The 5,866-nt window shown below is 35.9% G+C and overlaps 1 long non-coding RNA gene across 2 annotated transcripts; it reads right to left on the minus strand.

Annotated features, from left to right (window-relative positions):
• Positions 1–1,235: 1,235 nt before the first annotated feature.
• LOC112196150 lies at positions 1,236–3,603 on the minus strand. 2 transcript variants are annotated; one of them, XR_005809245.1, is made up of 5 exons: positions 3,420–3,603; positions 3,268–3,299; positions 3,147–3,197; positions 2,261–2,326; positions 1,236–1,577 (listed from the first exon to the last, which is right to left on the minus strand). It is a non-coding gene; the product is annotated as an uncharacterized LOC112196150 (long non-coding RNA). The 2 variants fall into 2 exon arrangements; XR_002935006.2 differs by lacking the exon at positions 2,261–2,326.
• Positions 3,604–5,866: the final 2,263 nt, after the last annotated feature.

A 5,866-nucleotide genomic window follows, 5' to 3' on the forward strand; every position in this document is an offset into this window, starting at 1 on the left:
CCATTATGAGAGGAGTTAAGGCCATAAAGAAGACGTTTCAGTTGGGAATGCCAACCAATGCTCCCCTATAAATAGACAACGTCCAGAACATAATTGGCATCGCTTCCCAGCCAAGATCACTTCCCAACCAAGATCACTTCCCAGCCAAGATCACTTCCTGGCCAAAAACCATTCCAAGACTGCCCAATTCACTCCTTAAACTTCCATCACCTACATGACCGTGACACCATCCATCCATCAATCTACAAAGCTCTAAGGCGCTGAGTCAAGGACGCTCCACCACCATCGCAGAGACGAGTTCATCACCGTGTTGCTAAGCCGCTGAGGAAAGCTTCAAAGTGTAACTATGACTCTACTTATAATTTTTGTTTCGGTTTTGTGTGTTTCAATTTGTGAGTTGTGTAATTGGAGACATGAAATTTTCAGAATATTTTTATTAATATTTTTGAGATTTTCAGTTTATTATTGAGTTAATTTTGAGAATTCTTTTATGATGCATGTTACAATCTTGTGCCCTCTTACGTGTTTAGGTAATTTTCAGAGTTAGGTTCATAAGTTTACATGCTAGAATAACGGTGAGAGTTCTTGTGTGTTTTCTTAATTTGCCAAGAGTAATTGTTATTTGTTAAGACGCTGAGTTAAACAAGTAGCAATTAGTTCTAAAAAGTGGTAAAAACTATGTTCAATGGTTAAACGATTCTGGAAATTACGTGTTAAATTCTATGTCTAATGGTTAATTTGCACGTGTGAGTTGATTCGAGGGTTAGATAATACTACTAGTTAAGAGAATTACGCTGAGTGTTTTCAAAAATTAGTAGTATTAGGCTTGGTAAGGACTTTTCCGATCCAAGCCTACATTAGAATGAATCAGATAAGTGGATTGATCCGCTGAGGCTTTTCATTTAGGCTGTTATCTAGGCATTTAAGATGGGCACATTTTTGTAGCATGTTGAAATGGATTTTCTGTTTTTACACTTAGTAATTTCTTAGTGGTATTGGTCAAGGTTAGGGAAGTCGATCATTGTAGATAATTTTATTTGTTTTGTTTTTATTTTAAGTAGATTAGAAACCAAATTCAAAAACCCCCCATTTTATTCGTTTATTTGTTAATTGACCTTTTTGTGTAGGTGTACCCTACAATCCCCGGACTGAACGATCCCTGCTTATCCTATACTGACAACTACATTTTGCAGGGTTAAATTGTGAGGCTATTTCAGCCGCATCAAAAGTCACAAAACATTCTAGCAACCGAACAACATATTTTCGCAAGCGGAATTTTTAAAGTGAGCTAAAAGATTTGGGCTTACAATAGGAGTCCAATTTAGAAAATAACAAATCACAAAGTGAAAACAAGTATGAGAGACGCGCCCCAGGGTTACGGGTCTCTCGAAATTTTGTAAATGAGCGAATAGAAAACAAATAAACAAATGAATTAGTGAGAAAATAAATAACCAAGTTACTTCAAAATCCGATAAGGGACCAAAACCTTCCTTTTGATAAAACTAAAGAGAAATGCGCCAAGCCGGGCCATGTGCCTCCCCTGTACGCTTCCCGACCACATGCTCGAAACCTGCACACTATAGTAGGGGTGAGCTTTCGTCCTCGCATGCCCAATAGGGGCCGACCCAACCATGCTAGGTTTGAAAACAATATACTTGAAAATATTTACTACATAATATTGTGCACGTTTCTCGAAAAATACTTTTAATAAGAGGCAACCACAAACATTTATTTTGTTTTATAAAGCATATGCAGTATGCTTCACACAATTTGGAGCTCCGAGATACTTACCTGCCGGCTAATATAAAACAAATCTGTGACCGACCTGGTTCGTCCTGAATTCGAGAACCGGCCAACTACTCTGTAGTACTTCTGACTACAAGTAGCGAAAGTGTCCATTTCCTGGCCCTGAGTCTCCTATGACTGGTTCACTGTCTATACTAATCTTTCCTCGACAAACATAGGAGCACAGCCCCCTCCGGAGGTTCACGGTTATCGACACCGTGGGATCCCTAGGAATCTACGCGTCTAGGTCCCATTCACTTTCAGGTCACAAGTATAAACATACAAGGGTACAGTATCTCAACATGCAAGTCTAGCCTCGGTTTTCGTAATTAGCAATTATCAGTTCTGAAAACACATGTATCACGAGGCATCGACTAATGAACAACCAAAAACGTACTTGCATGCAGCTTAATATATGTATAAGCATATACACGCACAAGAAAACCACTAACAAGATAGGGACGGCTCACCCTACCTGGAAATGCCGGCGTATTCCACACTCTGACGCTTTCCGCTTAAGCTTCCTTAACGATCGTGTTTCCTAAACCATTACTTAATTTGTAAGTAATTATCCAGGTAAACATCATGATCAACCATAAGTAACCGCGTACACTAATTCCTTTTTATTTCAATGATGCCATTAATTATTTCTTTCAACCTTTACCAATTTGGGAAACTAACTTCTTTCTTAAAAAGGAAAACGTCCTTATCGCTCCGCAAAACTTTCGCCAATCCGAGCGACCAAAGTTGAGTCGATCCTCACGTTTTACGAGGTCGGTCAACTCTCAGAGTTGACTTTTGACTTTTGACTTTAACTTCTGACTTTTGACCAAGTATTCCTTTATTTACCATTATATCTTATTTATTAAAAATAAATAAGTAAATAATTATAAATAAAGTTTTACTTTCACTTTTACCAATTTACTTCTCCTATTTCACCTTTTCACTTTTACCATGAATTTCACCTCCACACTTACACTTTTACCTTTTACCTCCTTTTTACCGAATTTACCTTTACTTTCACCTTCTTCACTTTTTTACCAATTTACCAAGGTAAAACTCATTTAATTTAACTTTTACTTTTTTCTTCATTTTCCTTATTTTCTTCCAGAAATAAAGCCATTTCTTTTCTTCTTCCTTTTCTTTTTCTTTTGGCCAAAATAACACAACAACAATCACCAAAATCTTCAACACCAATTTCCAATCCTTTGAAAATTAGACCAATAAAATCCTACTAATTAAACTCTCTTCAAATATCTAATTTTCACAATTTTTCCAACAACAACAATATCTCAACAAAAATCAAAATCAACCAAATAAATTCCAAAAATTCTAGGGTTTGTCCAAAACCCATTCCTTACCCTTTCTTCTTCAAAACTCATGGCCTAATCCTCCTCATTGGCCTTCTTCACCTACAAATTCGTCCAACATCAATACCACAACCAAAAATCTCGAAACAAGGTTGCATGGATAGATCCTTACCACAAATCCTTGCCAAACCCATAGCCTAGCCTCTTGATTTAGGGAAAATCGGGTTCATGCACCAAAAATCAAAAATGGAAATCAAAAACTCGAATTTGATAAGAAAGATGTATAGATCGAAGGAAGAGAGGCTAGATTAGGATGGATAATACCTTGATTTGAACTTGGAAAGAAGAAATCACAAAAAGCCCCAATTTAGCTTCGGGTTCTAAGGTTTTTGGAGGGTTGGATGGCCAAATTTCTTGATTTTGGTTGGAGAATTGGAAAGAGGGGATGAAGAGAAGAAAATCTGGAAATTTTGGTGAGGATTGGGATTCCGGCGACGGCGGCCGGCGGCGGTGATTTCCGGCGAGAGGTAGAGAGAGAAGCTCTCGGGTAGAGAGAGAGAGGAAAGGGAGAAAATGAGGAAGAGGCTAGGGTTTTGAGAGAAGGTTTTCCTTTTATACCTCTCCCCAAATTTAATTATGAAATGTCTAAGTTGCCCCTCCTGTTGGGCCAATGGGCTTGGGCTGCATCATTTTCATTTTCCTTTTAATTTCCTCAAGCCCAATTCGAAAATACATCTTCAAACATCCTTATTTCTCCGACACTTCACCGAATCCATTCGGGAAATTTTTTTTTTTCCGGGCTTGTCCTAAGCCTCGATACTTTAAAAATAGTTTCCAAGACCCAAATTGGATTTTCTCTAATTTCTTAATCCTTTTAATGGCCTCAAAATCTTAATCTAATCTCGAATACATTCGTACCTTACGAATACGTAATTTCATACGTTATGCGACAAATTAAAATAACAAGAAAAAGTACGGGGGTCTACAGATCTCGTAACTTTTCTTTTATTCATTTTTTTGTCGGAAATTTCCAAGATCAATTCTTGACTTCGTCTTAGGCCCAAATGAAAGAACATTGGCCCAAACCTAAATTGTCGGCCCAATAGGTGGTCTCGACACCAAAACAATTTCCAAAATCGATTTCTTCACTTAAATCACCTTGCGAAAATCTTATTAGCGAAAATTACATTCTAAAAATTAAACAAAATTTTCGGGGGTTCACAGCCCTCAACCTTAAGGGACCTGAACTAGGTACCAATAAGGGGTTTAGGTCAATATTACTAAACACGACTTCACCTATTCCTCTTTAATTTACAACTCACAATAAAACTCGTATTCAATAATATTGATAACAACCTAAGTATTTTACTAAATTTTCGAACACAATATGAACAAATATATAATATTTACGAAATCAACAATATATCCAACAATTATTCACACTTCAACAAGTGATTTTTCAATCCCCGGCAACGGCGCCAAAAATTGATACACTCAAAGCAAGCATATAATTTAACCCTAGAAATATCATTAGTAGTATAAGCAAATAGGGATCGTTCTATTCCGGGGATCGAGGGTACACCTGTCAATGTAAGACAATTTAAACAATTAAAATAAAAACAAAGAATCATATTTACACATATATATATTATTTACGAATTCAAAGGGGGTTTTAGGGTTTGGTTTTTTGAAAATTAAAAGAAAGAATTAAAACTAAGTACAAACAAAAACACAAATACAAGAATGAAATGTAAGAAACAAAGATTAAAACCAAGATTATAATTGAATTCGAACGAACCCTACATTGTTCTTTCAAGTCATGTGAAAGGAGTTGATCATGTGAAACATTAGAAAGCAAACGATATATTTCCCATATTTTACTTTCAACGCTAATTAATCTAAGTGAAAGCACAAAGACCAATCCTATTAAACATGCATTCAAGCTCTAGAAAGCTAGACAATCATACATATTCAACGCAATAAACACATAGAAAGGCTGATAGGAGCATTTTAATGCGACATTTTAACTGTTATTTCCCTATATTTTCTGCGTTATTTCCTTAATAAAACTCTGTTTAGGAAAGTTTCCATTCTTTGAATGGGAAAGTTCCTAATTGTTGAAAGTTTCCGTTTTGTAGTTTCTATTTTCCATTTTTAGAAAGTTTCCATTTTAGTTTAAGAAAGTTTCCATTTCTTATTTTAGAAAGCTTCTATTTTCAGGTTTTTGGAATAAATAAGCTGAATTGAGTTCATAAATGGAACGAGAAGCTTCATGAAGATGTCATGGCAAGGAGAGAATCAAGGAAGAGTTTTTTTTTTGAAAAGGAAAATATATTTTCCTTGGGGATTAAATTTGCCGTGTAATACTTAAGGAAAAACAAGGTGACAACGTGGGAATTAAAGATGATTGATTGAGGATTCAAAGGAGATATTTTTGGGAGACTTTTAAGGAAGAAATATTGTTAGAGGAATAATTTGGTGTGATTGCCAACGTGAAAAATCAGAAATAATCAAGGAGATGACGCAAAGAGAGATTCAAGGGAGATATTTATGGAAGGAAAATATATATGCATCAAGGAAAAGCTCAAAAGGCGTCTAGATTCATCCCTAAATTCCCTAAAGGAATGTTGGCCGAAATTCATGAAGAAAATCAGAATAATTTCAAGGAAATTCGGCAATTAAATATTAGGGAGGTATTTTAGAGAATTATGATTGGTTGGAACACATCACAAGGCTTACTTGGCGAATTATCATTGGTTGAAGCTATGTGG

Source organism: Rosa chinensis, chromosome 4 (genome assembly GCF_002994745.2).
Source record: "Rosa chinensis cultivar Old Blush chromosome 4, RchiOBHm-V2, whole genome shotgun sequence".
Taxonomy (NCBI): domain Eukaryota; kingdom Viridiplantae; phylum Streptophyta; class Magnoliopsida; order Rosales; family Rosaceae; genus Rosa; species Rosa chinensis.